The following is a 22,753-nucleotide window of genomic DNA, read 5'->3' on the forward strand; positions in this document are numbered from 1 at the left end:
AAAGACATATCCACATTTATTGCTGACTGGAACCCCTTCATGGACTTTTAATGTAAAATAGAAAAAATGAATTTATTATCTACAGTTTTGATGATTGGATTAGATAGATTGTAAAAATAATTCATGATGTAACTTTAGAGAAAAAGGTAAATCTATTATCTATGGAGATTCTCAATCACCCAGGTCATGGTTGTCCCAAAAGTGCTTTTTCAAAAAGCTACAAAGTGAAGGACTTTGTTTTTCCTTGAAGATATTTTGCTTCTCATCTAAGAAGCTTCTTCAATTCTGAAGAACTAAATAACTGAAGAATCTTCTTGAATGACAAGTGCAATGTCTCCAAGGAAAAAAAAAAGTCCAGTTGCCTTTGAAAAAGCTAGAACAGATAAATCTACCATTGTACTTATAACTGCTGTAAAGACGCCACTTTTATTTTTCTCTCTCCTTTTTTCCTTTCCTTTATTTTATTTATTTTTATTTATTTATTTGATTTGCCAATTGTTTACAAGATAATAAGTATAAGTGTATACATAGTTGTGAATACATGAAATGGGTACATATAAGAAAAATAAAAGAAGAATAAGAGAAACAATAGGACAGGGACGGTAGGCACGTTGGTGCGCTTATGCACGCCCCTACAGACCTCTTAGGAAAGGGGTGAGGTCAATAGTAGACAGTCTAAGGTTAAAGTTTTTGGGGTTTGGGGAAGAAACTACAGAGTCGGGTAGAGTATTCCAGACATTGACCACTCTATTGCTGAAGTCGTATTTCCTGCAATCAAGTTTGGTGCGGTTAACTTTGAGTTTGTATCTATTGTGTGCTCTTGTGTTGTTATGGTTGAAGCTGAAGTATTGATTGACAGGTAGGACATTGCAATGTATGATTTTATATACCATGCTTAAATCAGACCGAAGACGGCGTAATTCAAGGTTTTCTAGTTCTAGAATTTCAAGTCTGGTGGCATAAGGTATTCTACAACGAGTAGAGGAGTGGAGAACTCTTCTTGTGAAATATTTCTGGACTTTCTCAATTGTGCTAATATCAGATATGTAATGTGGGTTCCAGACTGATGAACTGTATTCGAGTATTGGTCTAGCAAATGTTTTGTATGCTCTGGTTAGTAGTGTGATATTACCAGAGAAAAAGCTACGTAGGATTAGGTTAACAACTCTTAATGCCTTTTTGGCTATGTAGTTGCAGTGGGCTCTAGCACTTAGATCATTAGAGGTGAGTATTCCAAGGTCCTTTACAGAGCTTGGATCATCAACAAGATCTTGACTATTCAGCTTGTATTTTATTTTCTGATTTTTTTTGCCAATATGTAAGACAGAGCATTTATTTGTTGAGATTTGAACTTCTTTCTTTATTTTGCATATCAGTGATAGATCCCTGAAGGCATAGAAGTATATGCTTATAGATTAAACCTACTGCAATGATATATGTAGTGAGACAGTCAAATGATTTTTGTAAAAAGGGTGAATTTGATTGTTAGATTTGACTCATGATAGTTTTTATTTGGACAGATAAAAGAACCAGCGTTTTTTTCCACTGGATTGGATGGAAGTTGGCCAATTCTATTGGTACAATGTTTGGCTCCCATATTAACTTTTGACATAGTAAAAGTCAACCCCAGATTATTTTACACTGCTAATATCATGTGGTGAATATTCCTTATGAATGCAATCTGTGCAGTAACAGCTGATGTTTACTATGCCAGAGAAGAGGAATTAAAGCTCCTAATATAGTAAATACCAGCTGTCATCATTGAGGATATATTCATAAGCAATAATCACCAGGAAATATTGATACTAAGATTATGTACAGACAATTTCAGCATATCAAAAGCAAATAGAAGATTTGGGAGTTAACCAAATGATTAGTTTCATGACTACAATCATACAATGAAAAGGGTTTATGAATAAACATATTTACAAGTCAAATTTGAATGCACCCAGCTGTTCAAATCTTGTGATGTCTAATTTACTGTCCTTGGATTAGTTGACTGAGGTGGCAGTTTTAGGTTTATTTGCCTTGAAGTAAGATCTTTTGGTCAAAGTAAAGTTCGAATATAAGCACATTTTGTAGGCCCACTTAGGTGGCAACACCTAATATTGGATAATCTCTGGATAGGAAATAACCAGGTAATAGGCTGGATTTGAAAGTAAAAAAGGAAAAAAAATGGCAAATGATTTTTGTCCTATTGCCAAGTAAACTCCATATATTTCCCCATGAAGTTACCATAAAATGAACTCCACTTAAAATGAAATTTTATTTCTCTAAATACCATAGGATCGGCCTGTAACATGAAGTGAATTCATTCCCTTATCAGAAAAAAAATTCAAATCCTCTTCAATTGAAAGCCCTTTACCCTCCAGACTGCATTCTGAGATGTGACAAAGAATTGGTGATGCAGATTTTCAGCATAAAACGTATCTTATAGGTTTAAAATGTTATTCCAGATATCTGTTCACTTTATTGAATATAGAAATCTTTGTGAAACAATAACAAATATACTGTAATATTTCTTAAAAATTAAAAAAGGCACAATGAACTTTCCCGTTTTATATAAAAAAGGAATTATCTAATCATGAAATCGAATAATACTGGGAAAAATATGACTTCTTCTAGCACCAAAGATATTGCCTAGTCTGGCAATGAAATAACTGCAAGCAAAACTAAGCGCAGAGAGCCCCAAGGACTCCACAGTTCAATGCTGAGCTACAAATATATTACCTTCTATTGGTAAAAAAAAAACCATCTGAACCAATCAGATGCTGTTGTTTTGTGTGAGGGTAGACAATAAAGTTATTGGAGGAATGATAAATATGTCCCTATAATTTCGTTGTCATTGTCCTCCTCCAAAAGTTGCATTAGTTCAGCTGCTGATGAACTAAGCAGCTGCTGATGTTTGCTGTATATAAATGTATACATATGGTGTGGAAATATAGGTAGTCTTTGTTTAACAACTGGTCTCATAATGATCAAAGTTTCAATGGCCTCAGTAAGGGTGTACATTACTGGATGTGTACATTCTGTAAAGCACTTCCCATCATCCTATAACATCTCACTCATCCCCTCCCTCAGTCACATGACCACATTTTGTGACATTTTTGCCATTTTCCATTACAAAAATGGTCATAACGTTGAATCATATCACCTGGAGATCTGCTTAAGGACTGCCCAACTACAACCGAAATTGTGGTCATAAATTGAAGACTATGTGAATTCCATTATAATGACATTTCTATTTTTGTAGCACTAAGTGTTAACAATAGAGGAAACAGTAGAAGCCGTGTGGAAGGATGGAATAAGAAGCCCTTGTAATCACATGTAACAGCAAGTAGTAAAACCAATTAAATGAGGAAAGGCATTTCACACTTTCTATTTCTATGTCTTATAGGCATTTCTAGCAACTGCTTTGATAAAAAGAAGAAAATCACTAGCTTTACAGAATAAAACAAAGCCTACATGGATAATCTCAGCCTGAAAGATAGCTTTAGGTCCTGGATTTTTAAACTCAAATCTAGAGCTTCTCTCTGTGTGTATGTATGTGTATGTGCGTGCGTGTGTGTATTTTAATTGCCTAGCAATTAATTTAAAATTACTCAGAGACAAATATTCTGTTTCATTTAAAAACAGTTTGGCCAAACCCAATTGCTTACAGAAACTTGTAGTAATTCAAGACAGAATAAGTGTAGCATAAAAATGTGTGTGTGTGTGTGTGTATAAATTTTAAATGAATATTTATGCAGCCTAACCTGTGCTCTTACACCAAGGGTTCTGTTATGAACTAACAAAAATCATTTAATAAAACTTATTAACATTATGTTAAGCAGGCTTGCCCAGAATATAACAGGTTCCATTGTCTATCCTGCCATTGCCCATCATTGCTCTGTGTTCCAGGTCAAGCAAACCACTGCTCCTTATATTTTGTATAACTCTCTTAGGATTGCTGAGCATCTGTTCCAGATCAGGGATGTCAAACTCAATTTCATTGAGGGCCGCATCAGGGTTGTGTTTGACCTCGGGGAACTGGGGGAGGCATAGCCAGGGTGGGTGTGGCCAGCTTGCCATCACTCATGTCAGGGGCCTGGGCAGTCTGCCAGCAAAAACGGGCTCCCAAGCTCAGTTTTCAGCTGTGACGGCCTACAGAGCTCTGCCAGCGAAAATGGAGTTGGGGAGGCAGACACAGCCCTCCTGGACCCCATTATCACCCATGAAGGCCTCCTGCAGTCCTCTGCCAGCAGCCTTCCCTAAGCTCCATTTTCACTGGCAGAGGCACCATAGGCCAGTCCTTAGCTGTTTCCAGGGTAGCCTCACAGGCCAGATCTAAGCACCATGTGGGCCAGATCCGGCCCCTGGGCCTTGAGTTTGACACCCGTGGTCTTGATGAAATAAAAGAGGTCTTTTTTTCATATTTAAGCTGTGGCAATGTTCTCAAATGAATGTGCCCTCTATACCTGGAACAATGCCCTTCACCTCTGTTCAATATTATAGTACATTTACATGTATTTTGGTGTGACACATAGTCACAACAATACTGAACAAAGTTCTTGCTTTTGTTAAGCCAGCATCTCAGTTTCGCCCTGTTGGTTATGAATTGCTTTAATTCTTTTCTAACCTTCCTTTTGCTCCAGGTTTAACTAGTTCCCACTAATGATTACCTGATTATCCAGCAGTGCTTGTCCATTATAAACAATATCTTACTATTTATAGCATCTTCTAGGTTTATTGATTTATTGGTATGATTCAAACACTAGAAAATATTAATCATTACATATTAATATATGCTTTAAATCAGAGGTCTCTAAACTCTGGAACTTTAAGACTTATGGACTTCAATTCCCAGAACTGGAATTGCTGGCTGAGGAATTCTTGGGAGTTGAAGCCTGCAAGACTTAAAGTTCCTGAGTTTGGAGACCTCTATTTTAAATTACTGAATAGCTGAGTAAAACAATATGATATTTTAAGAAGAAATATTAAATTTCTGGAAAACTTTTTTCCCTCTTGGGAACAAGAAATCAACTTGTCAGTAGGAAATAATGTGAGGGGATCCCTTTTCACATTGAACAGTCAAAAATTGGTTTTTCCTCTGCTTTAAGAGAAACAGATGATGTCTTTTAAGGTGCATAAAATATTTTCTAACTCTCATCATTTAACACAAAAACAGTTCCTTATATATTTCCATTTCTAAGAAACTATGAGTAAGTAGTTTGCAAAATTACTTGGTTGCTGCAACTTTTTTGAATTTCTGCTCTGTCATATTTCAGACCTTTTTTTAAAAAAAATGTTTTACAGTAATATTGAGAGATGGCCTAGCATTGTTCAAAAATAGCAATCCCATATTAAACACACATAGCTATTTCCAAAGCAATTTCCCCTCAGAAATCAAAGCCATTAGCTACCTTTAGTCCTCATGGATGATCACATAAATGGCATTTGATTTATTATCATTAGTATTAGTATTTATTGATGTTTAAATTGCCTTCATCCTGAGAGGTTTCAGGATCATAAAAAATAATAAGTGTATGTAATAAAAATATCATCTCCCAAATAAAAAAAATGAAGCAGAACAATTAAATTATGCAATAAAACCAATAAAACATGCCAAGGTAAATTAGAATATCTTGAGCAGAATATACAAATAATGCAATGTTGTTGCTAGATCAAAACAGTACACTTAAGTCAAAGTGCCCCTTCTTTGGATAATAAACCATCCCTTTTCTTAGCACAACATGTCATGACTACCGCAGATGGTTATTAGAAATGATTTCACCAAATAACTTTATATTATGGCTTGTATAGTATATTTACTGGGGAAAGAAATATCTTAAAAAACCCTCTACCTTCCAAGTATTTTTCAGAAATAGCAAATTTGGACTAATTTCATTATTATCTTTTTGTTTAAACCTGTCCAGATAATGTGTGTTCATCACAGTTCCTTTCACCAAAATATTCCATATATACCAGAAGTAATGGACAATTATTTAGATAACAACTCAGTCAAAAAGGTGAACAATAGATGGTCAGACAGCAAAATGGCAAGCTGGCAGGCCAATGTCTCCATGGGTTCCCTGCACAACACATTATGTACATTTTAAAAGAATTTTAGAATTTTATATCACACAATAATATAGGACTGACATGCTATGGTTTTTCTAAACCAGGAAAAATAGATCCAGCTCTGAGCATGTCAAATCTACTATTGCTATCAATATTGTTACATATGAGCTGGCTGTCATCAAGAGTGTATACCCATTTATATCAGATAAAACATTCACATTACCAAATGCCATCAGAAATTAATATAAAAAGTTTGTATGCAATTAGAAGCAAATCTTTTCCAACTGATACGGAATCCTGAATCATTTGTGAATAGGCATTTCCACAAGACACTTCTCCCTAAGAACCTATATATGATATATCTATTACATCTTTTAGAATTTTTCCCCAAAACTTCCTTATTTCACTGGATTATGGGTGCTCCTTCTTTAGTACCACAATTCAGGTAACTCAGTTACCTGAGTTACCTGTTAAGTAAAGTGGTCAAGTGATTGTGCTTGTAACCTTACTTCAGCTTCATTTGCTGGTCCACAAAACAGGACAGTTCTAGGCCTACTTTAGGCATGAAAGCTGGCTGGGTGATTTGGGCCATTCACACACTTTCTCTCAGCTACACCCACCTCATAGGGTTGTTGATGTGAGGAAAATAGGATCAGGAATGAGTATTGTGGAGACTGGCCTCCTTCGGTTACTTATAAAGGTGGGATTAAAAAATCTAATCAATGAAATAAATCAAATTGTAAATGTGAGGATTTGTCATCAAGTTACGTTTTTATCATTGTTGTAACTTTGAACAGTTGCTAAATGAGGACTACCTGTATTTCTTTGTGCCTCATTCATATGGAAATTTAACGAGACGAAAGTCTACTGAAATTAAGGTGGCTTGTTTCTGAGTAGATATGTTTCAGAACACAATATATGTTTTTATTTCTGACTTTAGATGTAATTTTAAGCGTGTTCATCTTTCTGTGTTATTGTTTTCCAATGGTAAAAATGTTTGACTTGTGCATTTTGACTGAGTGTCTCTGCAATCATATCTTTCCCAGGCTGCTGCTCATTAGGACTGCTGCAGTTACTATTCCAGGAATCCCTCAACTAGCTTTAATTTCCTAGTTAAAGAGCTACACATTGGAAAAAGCTACTAGAAAGTATAATATTGCATACCTTCAATTAGTAATAGCTGGAGTAAAAGCACTAACTGCAGCCATAGCAGCAGAGATGGATGAAACTTGCTTGTACTCTTTTGGCTCAGGTCTATTGTTTCCTGCTGAGCTGCTAGTTAATGTGTATTGGCTGACAAGATTTATCTTTTAACATCTTTTTCCTGCCTTTTGTTGCACTCGGAAAATCCCAATCAGCCTGCTCGTAAAATATGTTACTTTTATGTTCCTTGAAAAGTGAAAAATAAAAGGGAAGACTAGAAAGCCTTGGCTCAGATAGGAGAGGAACAAAAATCAACAAACATGTGACGAATGCACATCCTGACAAATATTTGAAGTAATCATGAGCGGCCTCCCATAGAACAATTAACAAGAAAGTAGATAATGAACAAGGAAAGACAGGCTGGTGTTCTTTTTTTCCCACAGCCCCCCTCCCAAACATAGCATACATAAACATAACAAACACATCTTTCTTGAAGCAGGAGCATGAAATGATCCCACCACTATTTCAGCTAGCCTATTACCATATGATGTTCTGTATTACTGTTCCTCAAGAAAATAGCGGTGTGGCAGGAACATTACATTCCTAAATAATACATCAAAGCTGGGCCTGTCATTTATCGCTATTATTGAGCCTCTGGGTAGATGAGTTACAATTTCTATCGTCTTATTAATTTAGAATCCCAATAGCCATGTTAAGTAAGTTGCGAAAAACAGGAGTCAGAAATGAGGGGAATCACACAGGGGAATCTGTCTGGTGGAAGGCATCCATTAAACACAAGCGTCTGAAATCAACCGAGAGCTATATGAGAATTTGGAGGCAGAGGGAAAGGAGCCTCCTTGCCATGATCATAATGAATTATACCTCCACTTCAGGGTAACCTGGGCAATCTAATGGAAATGCATCCCTTGAATTCATGCCATCACTTTACCGAAAGTGAAGAGGATGACGCACAAGATTGGGCAAAAAATAAATAAGGGAAACGCACCTGCAGAAATGTCAGTCACCAGGGGAAGAGAGAGATGTTTCTCTAAAAATAACTAGGATGGAAGAAATCCACAATCAGAATAAGAGATTGTTTTGTGAAGACAAGAAGCATAACCTTTGCAAGTTTGGAGGCCATGGAAAGCTTTTTGAACAATCATTAATGGGGGTGGAGGGTGTTAATTAAATTGTTTAATTACAGAGAAATATGTGGAACCAGGGCTCTATGATCAGATATTCGTGGATCCAAATGTATCTGCAGATTCATCCCTCTGCATGCCAGGCTTTCAATCCACTTGATGTAAAGAAAGAGAAGGGAAGGCTGCAGTGCTGTGGTTAATATATCGCTGGATTCCTAGGGTCTAGGCCAAACGTAGCAGCAGCATTCTGGTAAATGGCATTGAAGGCACGAAAAAACTAACTCTACAATTTCTGATAGCTGAGAAAGGCTTTCAGGCAGCCATTTTGAAAGGGCATTGGCAATATTTCTGCTAAATGTTTAAAAATGGTTTGTATTCCTTTTGTAAATGCTCCTGATTAAATTGAACCTACAACTATTAAGATCATGCTACTGATTTAATATGCATGTATGCCTTAAGAAATTTCTTTCTTAATTGACTAGGGAAGGAAGGAAGGAAAATACAACTTTATTTGCTTCTTCCAGTTATAACTGCAGAAAGAGAAAATCATTAAACTTCTTCCTCCCTTTACAAATAAATATTATAAATATTTATTGAAAAAAACCTTTTATTTATTTGTCAAGCCTTCTCAAGTTTCTACACATAAATCAATACTTTATTGCTGGTTATGTAATGCAACATACAGCATTTATCCTAAAGGAACAACAGTTTCCAAATCCTTGAATAATTAAATAAATGTTTCTTGTTTCACCAGGGATACATAATATATATAGACTGTCCCACTGGCCATGTTACATGAGAACTGAAGCTGAGCATCATTTGTATATTGTCCATGCCTATTCTGTTGGGATTTCCAATCAAGGAGATTTTTTGTATCTTCTGATTTTTTTCAGTTTATAAAATTAAAAATTATAAGTGGTATATCTCAAAACTGATTTTTCACATAGCCCCAGGTATTATATTTGATGTCTTCCATAGACAGAGAAATAGCAAAAGGATTAATTTCACCTATTCCTGACTCCAGAGGGTGAATGGAGAAGGCTGGATTCAGATTGGCTCCTTGTAAGCTTCTGCTTCTTTCATCAAAGTGATGAAAGCAATGCCATGATACAAGCTCCATCTCTTTTGATTATGTATATTATGTCATATAATGATGTTCCTTTTCACAGACTGACTTGTTTGACATAGACATGTGCTCCATGGATACCACTGAGTCTCTGTAATTTTACATTAAACTTTAAACATTAAAAAAAAACCAAGAAAATAATGTGCAATATGAATTTTAGGAGCCACTGAATTAAAAAAAAGGATGCTTTTATACTGTACGCAGTGGTACCATGATGCAACTTTGACTTAGATAAAAGATTCTTTTCAGAAGATAAAAGAATCTCAAAGGCATGATCAAATTTCATCTGTATAATGTCTATGAAATCACCATCCTTAGAATGTCCTACCAATATGTGTTTGGGTAAAGTTGCTAAACAAAGTGTGTTTAATGTACAATCAGAATTTTAGTGTTTAGAATGACCTGAAAAAAAGAAGTCTAGACTATTGTTTTTTTTCATTCTAAATATAGATCACAAGTACCAGTTCTCGAAAAATCATAAGTAAACCAACATTCTACTAAAGTAATAATATGTTAAGATGCACTATTCCTCTCTCCTCCCTTAGCTGCAAAATAAAAGTTGTGGATAGCAGTAAGCAGAAAAGTTAATGAAATAGCTCTGCTGTCTCTGCTAGTTTGGGAAGATAATAACATTTGGTGAACCTAGGAACATTTGGTGAACCTAGGAACCTTCCTCTCATATCTTTTTCTGTGACCCAAGCTTCACTTCCACAGCCTCCACCCACCCGCTCCCACCTCCAAGTTTAACTTCTGTAGAGGCTGGTGACAGAAGTTAGGAGTGAGTCTTCAAATAAGAAAACATCCACACTACCTTTAGTAGGTAGGAACTTTGGATGAAATGCCAATTCAGTTAGGAGACATACAGAGAGCTGTGTTTGTATCAGAAATTCCATCTGATGTTATTGCTTTGGATGCTTGCAATGTGTCGAGATTCTTCTCATGCTACCATCTATCTGTGTCTCTTAGAATAGGCAGATAAGATGGAAAAGAGATACTGTGAGATTAAAAGGAAGTTAAAAGAACAAGAAACTAGGCTTGAGGCAAATGAGAAATTGCAACATTAATTGCTTGAGACATAATAAGTAAAGAGCTAGAAGCTGGTAGAATGTTTTGGGTTATATCCAAGGAGAACTATGAGAGAATTTGTCCTCTCAGATTCACTTATCTAGAGTATAAATAGGTTCTAACAGAAGTTACAACAAAAAGTCTTTTGGATCTGTTTCAAATAAATTACTGAATTTATTGGGGCAGCTTATAACATGCCACATTGATACTGGCCCCATAATTTCCTGGTCTTGTTGTTATTGAATTCTTTTGGAGATATGATCAACATTAAATATTACAAACAGCTAGAATGCCAACAAATGTGAACTTGAGGAAAAATAACTTACATTGTTTTCATTTCTATCGTGTGAAACAGAGTTTCACCAAGCATGCTTAACGGATGGGCAACAAAAGACAAGAAATTTATTTTTATAGTATAAAGTATTTGACTTATTTTTGGATGCTGTCATAAGGAAATTTTATGATACAAAAATGGCTGTTCATTTAAACAACAAAGGCAGCCATAGAAATATCACAAATCACAAATGATTCATTGGTTTGGAGGTCTGATAGATCTATTGATTATAAAGTATTATTTCTTTTACTTCTCTTTTCCCTCTTTTTTCCTCTCTCTGTATTTCAGTTTCTGAACTGTTTCAGTTTCAGAAGGAGGAATCTAAGTCTTCTAACTACCAAGAGATCTGATGTGAGGAATGATCATAGATCATAGAATAACAGAGTTGGAAGGTCATCTAGTCCAACCCTATTCCAAATATTAGCCTCTACCTAGAATCAAACTCACAGCCTCCTGATTGTGAGACAAGAGTTCCACCCCTAGGCCACTGGAGCTGCAAAGCTTTTAATGTTTACAACATTATTTTAATAACATAATTTTAATGTTTACAACATTTTGGAATTTTTAAATTAGTTTTATTTTTAATACATGTCTATTTAGATTATTCAGTTAGCGGTTTAGTTAGGAGGAAGAATTTCTTTTCTAGGGTTCATATCAGGCTCATATGAAAATACCATATACCATAATTCAGAGTTTAAACACACACACATACACACATACACACACACACACACAAACAGTATATATATCACAACGCAAAGCATACAAGATTTGCAATACATTTTTATGATCAAGTATAAACAGTTACAGTAGTTTGCTTGCGTTTAATTCTAGAATTTTCAAATGTTACTACCCTAATAAGGCAGAGCCCAGTTCCTCAATTTGAGATCTGAAATCAGAATACAACTGGACAGGAACTTGGAGGTCTTTTAGTCCAACCCCCTGCTTAAGCAGGAGACCCTATACCAGGGGTGTCAAACTCACATTGTCATGATGGCGTCACGTGATGTGTCGGGACTTTTTCCCCCTTCGCTAAACCGCGCATGGGTGTGGCCAATGCTTGATGCATCCAGCCCATAGGCTGGGAATTTGACAGCCCTGCCCTGTACGATTTCAAACAGGTGGCTGCCCAGTCGTTTCTTAAAAACCTCCAGTGTTGAATCACCTACAATTTCTAAAGGCAAGCTGTTCCATTGGCTAATTGTTCTCACTCTTAGGAAATTTCTCCTTAATTCCAGGTTGCTTCTCTCCTTGATTAGTTTCCATCCATTGCCTTCTGGTGCTTTGGAAAATAAATTGACCCCTTCTTCTTTTTGGCAGGCCCTTATATACTGGAATACAGCTTTCATGCCACCCCTGGTCCTTCTTTTCTTGAGACGTAGAGAACATAAAGACATAGACAAAGAGAATATAATTGGCACATCTTATCTCTGTTGCTAGAAGCATAAACAGTTTCTTCTCATTCCTTTCCTAGACTTTGCACCTCTATAATGATGAAACATCTAAGCCTTTGCAGAGGTTGTGTTGGGGGATTAGCACCACTGCCTATAGTTATTTTTATAATAACCATACAATTCATCCTTATGATTTAATTTTTTTCATAAAAGATATGAACATACATGAAAAGGAAATTCAGCTCTCTAATAACTACCTTTAAGCCTTTTAAAGAAACATCTTTTAAAGGCTCACCTTGTCTTTGTACTTATCATCAATTTTCTACTTAATATCCTGAATCTTCCTGTGCTTAAAGAGAGCAAGTTTAGTGGCAGGCAGTTTGCAAAATTTTAGAAAGTTAGGATGATTGATAGGGAAATTATGTCCACGTTGAAAACAAGAACAACCCAAAGTACAAATGATTATGCATAGAAAGATCTTACCTTTTAGGGTTTTTAAGCAGCCTAGATTTGGAAGCCACAAAATTAGTTTTCCCCTGCCATGAAGCAAGGCTCCAGCTGGTATTCTCCATGGCTACATGACAGAGATTAGACGCCATCTGCTGGATCTTATGAATCTCTTCTAACATGACATCATTGTTCTCCACATATGCACAGCAGGTATGTATCATTTATCAAAGAACATACCCCATTTTGCCATGCAGACCTAAGGCCATACACAATTCTGAAGGACAATATGTGAGACATAATTATTTTATTCTGTAATTCAAAGGTGTGCTGCACTTACATTAACAACTGATTTGCTGGTTGTTTGCTTCGCTTGCACGTGCCTCTTCAGGGCTGAAACGCAGCTTCAAACATGCAACTCTGGTGAGTACAGCAGGCATCACGTGGAACATAGCTGGGCAGCGTGGGCAGGGCAAATGAGCCAGAAAGTTAGTTATATATGGAAAGCATTTTGGGGGGGGTGGCAGCCAGTGATCACAACTACCGGTTCGCCCAAACTGGTCTGACCAGGCAGCAGCCCACCACTGCTATAATTTCAAGAAAGCATTGACACTAGTACTTGCAAAGAGTTCTAGAGATGATTAAATGTTTACCAGTGAGTTTTTACACCCTGTTACCCTAAATGGGGGAATCAGCCAGAAAACTAATGAATGAAAATTGCTCGGCCTCTCAACTAAAGGATAGGCTCCACTTCAGAAACTATAAGATCCAATTCATCTTTGGAATGGCAGGTTATGACAGAAATTTCAGTGCCCATGGTACCATATGAAGATGTGAGCAAGTGTTTGAAAAGTATGGATGCTTTGAATATGGGAAAAAAAAGGAAGTAAAAAAGAAAATTTAAAAAGAAACAGAAAAGAAAAAAATGGCTTCCTATCTGTATTTATATCTTATCCTCGTTTTCTAAAGTTATGTTGTGGCTCTCTTCCCATTTTCTACCCTTTCTAATTGTTAAATCTGTAAATCACAAATTCATTTTTTTTCCATTTTCAGCAAAAGCTCCATAAAAGGATTCCAGTCATTAACAAATGCAGTTATGCTTTTCCTAATTAAACAAATGAATTTTGCCATCTCTCCAAATTCTGTCATCTTCACCATAGTGAAATCGACTACATTGATTAAAAAAAATATTTTGTCTAACTTTGTTTCTTCTTGGAATCCATTTTTGGATTATTTGCTTGAAACTGAAAACAGTGAAACCTTAATCTTTGAATTGGTTAACTAGATTATTGAAGTCCTATAATATATTCTACATCAATTAAGGCTTATTGTTTCTTATGTTTGTATCTGTAACAAAGAAAATTGGAAGCGACTTTTTTTCCCTTTCTTTTTGTATTCCCAACTTTCCTTTTTCACTGTTTCAATTTTCCCCCCTTTTTAACTCTCTTTTTGCTTTGTAAAAAAATAATAATAAAGCTTTGTGGGGGAAAATACATATAAAAACCATTGAAAACTATCTCCTTCTGTGATCCATTGCTATTTCGACTTCATCTTATGTTTTCAATATTATCCATGTACTTGTTTTAACAATCAAAACCAAAAAGAATTATTGCAAACATAATGGAACAGGGGGGAAATGGAAATTATTTAAAATGACATTTATATAATTTTAATTCCAACATTAAGGATCTTACACATTGTACTGTATAATTGCCTAATATCTCTTTTAAAGATAGATAGTAAAAATTCAAGAGCTAACTTAACAAGAACATTTCAGGTTTAACATATAATAATTCACAATCTGCTTTCATAACAGGGAGTTAAGCTTCAGATATTATAAAACATTGTTTTGATATAACTTTGTATGCTGATAAACATGAGTTATTAGTGTCTGCTACTTTACTGCGTGAAGAAAAAGCTTTCGATATGTTCAAATAAATATTTTGTTTTATAGAACTTTATTTGTCTCATATGCTTTCTAAATTCTACATTATTGTCTTATTCCTTCTGCTTTAATTACTTCAAAAATAATTTCTTCTACTAAAGGAATTATTTCTGCAATACAATAATTAAAATTATAATAGCTGTCCTCCAACTCCCTAATGTTTAATTTGGTATAAAATCATTGGCATGGGTAACAAGTGTAAGGAATTTGGTTAGTTCCTTTTTTTACATTATAAAATACTGTGAAGTGCCGATGATATGTTAGTTTTTTCAGTCATCAAAAATCTTTATCAAAACAAGTCTGGTATGCAATAAATTAGAGTAAAGCATTTTATTTCATTTAGGAAAAAAACTTCTGGCTGATGTTTAATTGTTGTCTTAAGTCTATTAAACATCTATTATCCCCATGTAATATTCGTCTTAATGGACAAGAATTGTTTGATACGCATTACTCCGATGAAAGTACCCTGAGATAGTTAAAAATTCCTCTAAATTTGTGGAGAATCATTACTGTTGTGAAAATGAATTTTGTATCAGACTAATATATATATTTGGTGATCAGTGTCTATATTAGTTCATAGAACATAAAACATAGAAAAACAGAGTTATTGAACTTGGCGGTCTTCTAGTCCAACTCCCTTCTCAAGCAGGAGATCCTATACCATTTCAGAAAAGTTGGTTGTTCACTCTTCTTAAGTGATGGAGTATCCACAACTTCTGAAGGCAAGCCATTCCACTGGTTAGTTGTTCTCATTGAGAAATTTCTCATTAGTCACTTCACTTAGGTCACTTCTCTCCTTAATTATTTTCCATTGTTTCTGGTCTTGCCTTCTGGAAAATAGGTTGACCCTCATATCTTTGTGGTAGCTGCTCAAATATAGGAACACTGTTGTCATATCTCCCCTAGTCATTCTTTTCAGTAGACAAGACATACCTGATTCCTGCAAATGTTCTTCATAATTTTTAGCTTTCAGCTCCCTAATAATCCTCGTTGCTCTTCTCTGAACTCTTTCTAATGTCTCAAAATCTTTTTTATATTGTGGTGACCAAAACTGGATGTAGTATTCCAAGTAGTCTTACTAAGACTTTGTAAAGTGGTACTAGATTTCACATGATCTTGTTTCTGTCCCTCTATTAATGCAGCTTAGGGAGGCCTTTTTTTGGCTACTACTGTACACTACTGGCTCATATTTAAGTGATTGTCCACTAGGACTCCAAGATTGAGCTAAGTTTCACTTAATTATACCTGTACAAATGGTTTTTCTTGCCTAAGTATAAAATCTTACTTTTATCCACATTGAATTTCCTAGATTGAGCCCAGTGTTCAAGATCCATCTAGATCTTGAGCATATCTTCTGGGGTATTGACTATCCTGCCATCTAAGTGTCTGTAAATTTGGTAAGGTCCCCCTATGTTCTCTCATTTAAATCATTTGTGAAGATATTAAAGAGAACTGGGCCTAAAATGTTCTATCTTAGGCCCAGTACTTTTGATATATATATTCCCCTCAAATCTTTCAATGAATCAGTTAATTTTTGGTCAAATCAGTGATGGAATAAACAAATATGTAACTTCTTATTAAAATTATAGTGGTTTTAGTTTTCCTAATTTTAAACAGTACCACTAAATGTATGCATTCATCTCAATCTTATTGAGCAGAAAGAAAATGATTCTCCTCACATGAAAAACTGGCAGTTTTTATACTGTACATGCATTTAAAGTTGCAGGTTATATCTTTAATAAACAACTGAAATTATAATCCAAATGTTTCAGCTTTTATTAATGGAGTTTACTACAATTTAGCTAAAATGGCCAAATGGCAATACTTGTACTACTTATATCCATTTTTTTCTGGTCCAATGTGTCCTTTGAAGGAATTGTAATTTGGATTGTGATGTGTTTATGTACATTTTAAAATGTATTCATGGAAATAGGATATAGGAGCTGCCCAAAATCAGTAACAGTGGAACATAAGCCAAGTAAAATAAATAAATAAAATGATTCTGAAAATGCTTCAGCTATTTAATTTCTGTACTTCAGGAATAATATATACATGAAAGAAATGAAAATTTGGCACTGTGGTATTCAATTACATAGAAAATACATCTTTTGAAAGACTCTCTCATGTTCATTTCTAATTAATTCTTCAAATTCATGAAGGAAGGAAAATCTATCTGAAACTATATAGGAAATGAAACATCAACACCAATATATTTATTCTTTTGAGATTTTCTCCCAGGAGCTTTATGTAAGGCATCATTTGAGTTGAATGAATGTTTTCTTTTGGAAAATATATTTTAGGAAAAATGTGAGTTGGAATGCACACTTCAAATGATTGGAAGTTTGATACTGTTAGAAATTTCACAAATAGCCTTTCAACAATGGTATCATTGACTGTTTAAATAGCTATTATTATTGTTGTTGTGGTTATTATTATTATTATTATTATTATTATTATTATTATTATTATTATTATTATTATTATTATTATTATTATTAATTATTTGACAAAAATAAATAAATCTCCTGAGTATACAAATATATACAGGATCATTTATAAGCATGTGAAATTAACCCCTTTCTTTGAATTCAAATGCTAATGGAACACAAACTCTGTATATTAAAGTCAGCAGTAAATTAGATAATGTTGTGCTTTATATTCAGACTATTTCTACTGTTCAGTTAATTTATCTTGGCTGCCAGACAGGTTGACTAATTAACAGATGTTCAGGTAGTAAAACATTCAAATTTCAAACATTAAATAAAATTGCTTTCAAACATTCAACAAAACCATCTAAACTGTCAAGAGAGAAGCAAGAGAACAGCCAAGGTTATATGCAATTTCATTAAAAGAAAAACTGGACTGTTTTGTGATGATGTATTAGAATGGATCAGTCTATGACCAGGCTACAGGAGATGTAAATACACAAAATAAAGGAAACAAAACACAAAATCAGGATTAGTAACAAAAAAGGTAGTTTATGTACAGTTTATTTCCTTTATTGGTTAAAACATTCAGTGCCACATCTACAGTTATTGAACTGTACTGATGATTGAAACCTTGCAACCTTCCTTATGACTTTCTTAGAAATATTTAGTTGATTGATGTACCCAAACGTAGATTAAGTAGAATTTTGACCTGAACAAAAAAAGCTTTGTTTTCCTATTTTCACATGCAAGAAAAAGCAATTTTACTGACAATTGTTCCATATAACAGTAGATTTAAGAACGATGTAATAAACCTAGATTAGGTATGGAAAGCATTGTCTAATGCCACTGAAAGAAGAGACACTAAATAATAATAAAACGATCAGATCCCTAGAGATCACATTTTCTAATATAATAATAAACTAGACTAGGTTACAATCAAATTGTAATCCTAGATTAGCAACCCTAGCAGATTATTTAATTCAATATATTCATACTTAAAAGTCATGTTTCAGGATATAATGAAGTTCAGGGAAAAGATCAATATTCCAGAAGGGACATTTACAAAATATACAAAATTGCTTGTTTTCTTTCTGCATCCAGTTAGGAATGCTACTTTAATAAATACAATGTTTATATTTATTTATTTATTTATATCAATGGATTTAAATCTATATGTTTGAATGTCACTATGTGATTTGGAAGAGGTTACTGGGAAATGTAGACACAAAACTGTATCGTTAGAGTGATTCTTTTTAAAAAAAAAAAAACCCTCCCTTTATAAGTACTCTTTTAAAAAAGCAAGACAAAAGTATTAGGCTCTGCATTAAGTGTAACATATAGTTTGGTCCTAAGAGCCCTAAATGCATTACTCGGTCCCACTTGGTTCACGATATGTGCTCTTAAACACTTCTGTTCATTGTCAGAAGGTTTCTAAATATGCTGCAAAACAAAGCTCATTTCCTGGTGAATGGCTCCCTTAAAGACACTAGGGACTTAGAGCACTTTCTAATGTCATCCAACCATTGTTGAGCCAAAATAACAGTAAGTACAACAGGCTTTCTATCACATAGCTGAGGCCCGGGTAATGCTATGAAGATGCTAAAAGTCACTCCTGGGGAAATGATGAATTCCTGCAGATACTTTGTTTCCTACTGCAGTAAAAGTATACTGCAATATATGGCTGTTTGTCATGAATTTATATGGGTCCTCCACATTCAGGCAGTCATCGTGAATATCCATTGCAAGCAAATAATAGAAGACTGAAACCTTGCAGCCTTCCTTATGGCTTTCTTCGAAACATTTAGTTGACTGATGCAGCCCAACATAAACTAAGTAGAATTTTGACCTGAAGAAGAAAGCTTTTCTTTCCTATTTTCATATGCCAGGAAAAGCAATTTTACTGACAATTGTTCCATACAACAGCAGATATGGGAACTATGTAATAAGTCTACGCATAGCCTAATGCTATTGCAACAAAGCCAGCCCAAGTACAAAAAACTTGTGGGTACAATTTTGGGTACAATTGGGTCATTCAATATTTCTGCCCTCTGCTACCAATATCAAAACCCCATTTTGGCTATGAAGTGTTAAACTGATTCATTGTCCTAGTGGAAAGATGTTCTCAAAGAGAATATCAAAGCATGGAAAATTGACTTGTTTGGTCCAGTGGAGTGAAGTTGCCACAACAAATTCCATTCTTTGTTCTGCTGTACACTTTATGATTGTAGCATTTATCTCAATTTGCCCTGTCATAACAGTGGGAAGATTTTGTCTCATCAATATATTTGAGTCTAAAAATTATTTATGCCTTGTTGCTTAAACAGTATTATTTTTTCAAAGCTGGGTAAGATGAGGATGGCCACATTTTTCTTGGATGATGAATGGGAAAGAAACAGAAAATGGAAATGAAAAACTATCCAGAAGTTTATGGAGTTTATAGAGATGACCACAGAGCTCTCTGGAAGATCAATTCTCTAATAAAACATAATTGAGGTTACCAAATATGTAGAACAGCATGTAATTATTCAGAGCTGTGGTTCTCTGCTTATCACATGAAAATTAATTTTAAAATGATCATTTTTCTGCCCATATTAGAACCAAGACTAGTAGAAGAACTTTACTTATTAGAAGAAAAAGCTACTTGTCAGCATGGGGAAGAGTAAAGAAGAACTTGGTGTCCATATCTATCTCTTCTCCGTGAAAAAAAAAATGGCAATGCTTCAATAGGTTTCTTGTAAGATCAAAAAGTCAATCCTATACTGACTTCCCTAGGAGTAAATCTTATTGCATTTTTTATTTAATCAATTTCTACAGAACATATTGATGAGGGACACCTATCTAAAAATAAAGAAAAATAGTATTAGGTTTTATATATTACAATTTTTTTCGCAATAAAACTTCTGTGCACTTCAAATTGAAAGAAACAGTGGCTCATAATGGTTTTTAAAAAACATATTCATCAGAGAGAAATAGCAAAATCCAGGGGGATGGAAAACCCTGCCTGTTGTCCCTTTTTTATTTGATGAACCTGAATATGAAGCAGGTACTTCTAGAGCAAATGATAAGGGATTCTTTTCTCAGCTGGACTGTTCAGAAGTTAATTTAAGATGACATGGAAGATAAGCTACTAAGTAACAGCAACTATGGGTTAATTAGGTTCAGCATCCTAAGGGAAAGCAAATTACTGGAAGTGTCACCGAGCCACTAATTTTTATTATTGATGGATTCAATGAAGTGGATGGGAAAAACAAAATGATTTATCATTATTGCATGGAGAAAGGTTTACTAATCTCTGGAGCAGTTCAGAAGCTGTGCATACATTTCAAGTCTTCATCTCCAAAATGAAAATTAATGGTGAATGGAAATGCTACAATACAAGCAGGACTTTTCCAGGTCTGTATTGTTACATGGGACTGGGCGGTGGGCAGGTTGGACAAAGGTCTTTTTATATTTCTTGACAAATGATGACTGAATTGTGTTTGAAGAAGGGCTTTGAGGGCTTACAGATGGAAAGGATGCAACCTTCAAAAATCCCTCCAGGAATCCCTCCAGGTTTCCACAATATCTCCATTTGCCCATCATATACTGTTCATCACACCTGGCCTTAACTCTTCAGACATCTCAATTCTCCCTCCAACCACTTCCATCCTACCAGGTCATCTTTTCTTCCACCAAATTTCCACAAATGCTTCCACATATCCACTTCTAACCAAGCACTCTCGGTTGCTCCTGCAACCAGCACAACCAGAAAGGCCTTCAAATTATACAGAACATCTAACTCAAAACACCCTCACTCTCTTTTACAGTTCTCCTCAGTCCCCAAGTGAAGTCTGAAGTGGACTACAATCAAAACATAGGTAAAGAGGCTGATAAAATATTTTTTAAAACATCTACAGATGAGATGACATCAGACCAAGGGCTAGGCCAGTTTAGTTTAGTTTATTGTCATTGCACCTCGTACAATGAAATTAAATACCATCTTCAGTGCACGTTATGACTATGAAAATAAACACAAACACACATCCTTCACATTCAGATGGTGAAGAATCAGATATCCATAGGGCCCAAACCAGGACAGATATGTCTCCCATCCCTGCTTTGCTTCCACTGACACTTCAGTTCTGCAGTCAGAAGGCTAGTTGTCTACCCAAGGATCTCAAAGCACTACCTGAAGATGATGTAGGAACCATTGTCACTGCAATTCTGTTCTGCTCAGTCTGATGCACTTCCACTAATAGAAAACAATAGACAGTCTTCTATATTCTTCAGTCAATGCCACTATTACTCAAGTTGAAAGCCCATACTGGACCCTTCAAGAAAAGCTGAGACCATCAAACATTTCATTGTGAGAACCCCACAAGTCTGTGGCCCCAATCTCCATACTCCAAAGTTCCCTCCAAGAGGTAAGTTACTCCACAATTGCTTCTGCTCCAATTCTTCCTACATCTGCTGTTGTTAGTAAAACTGGCCCCAAAGCCAAACAGCCAGTTTGGACAAGAACATCCTATACAATGCTCAGTATCAATTTTTTAAAAATCCATAGAGAGTAGAGTTTGATCTTTGCAGTTTCACAGCTATACAAAGCAATGGGTAGGGATGATGATATACATTGTGGCACCCAAGGCAAAGGCATGTTCTGGCACCCCCACCCTCATCTTCCAGTTTTGATGGAATTTCAAAAAGGTGCTCTCTTGTTTCTTTTTGTATTTTAGATTTTTGGGCTTTGACCGTATGATCTTCCGCTCTTAACTTTTTTTTTCTTTTCACATGGTAAATTATCAGAAAGCCAGTCCTGGTAATGGGTCCCCCTCTAGCACCTTTTCTCTCCAGTTATCATTATTATTACTCAGCTAGATGCTGAAAGCCAAGCAGCCATTGCTCATCCCAGACTATATCTGTATGAGCTTCTCCTTTTGTGTTTTTTTTTTCCTTTCTCCCAAAAATGTAGAAAGAGAAGAGGGGGGAGGAAAAGACCTATCTGTTCTCATCAATATGAAAATCCTTTCCTTGTCTCCAGCCTCAGATACATACCATGTAGGAGTAATAAGTTATCAAAATTATTATTCTGGCAATCAGAAATAAAGAGAATGAATCATTATCTAATTTATCTTCAAAGAAGACCTGCTGACTTTTTTCACAGTATAGTCCACACTGGAGAAATAATTTACAGGTTTGTCTCCTTCCCTGGCATTAAGATTTCATGGATTTCTGGTCTGAATAAATTTAGTATTGGGGGCTTATGTATCCCATGCATTAGTCCTCTCCATCTTTTTCTCTCTCAGGTTCAACGTATTCTCTAACTAAACCCCATAGCATAGTTGGGAACCCTTTCATTAGGTGAACTCATTTGCCATCTAGCCAAGCACTATCTCTGACCTCCAGAATTGTCTTTCATATGACTTGCTACTGGCAATGAGATCTTCTGCTTGAAGACAGGGGCTCTACAGGTAGTCCTTGACTTATGACCACAATTGGGCCTGGGATTTTGGTCATAAGTCAGGGAAATTGTTAAACAGATCACCATGTGACTTGACTCAATTTTTATGACAGTTGTAAAAGCAAGTTACCATGGTTATTAAGTAAACCACATGGTCATTAAGCAAATTCAGTATATCCCATGTGCTATTTTTGCTATTTTCGGGGCAGAGAGGGGACAAGTTGTGGCTAC

The sequence above is a fragment of the Notechis scutatus genome, chromosome 3 (assembly GCF_049901735.1).
Source record: "Notechis scutatus isolate UNSWTSFEM ecotype Mainland chromosome 3, rNotScu1.2, whole genome shotgun sequence".
Lineage (NCBI taxonomy): Eukaryota > Metazoa > Chordata > Lepidosauria > Squamata > Elapidae > Notechis > Notechis scutatus.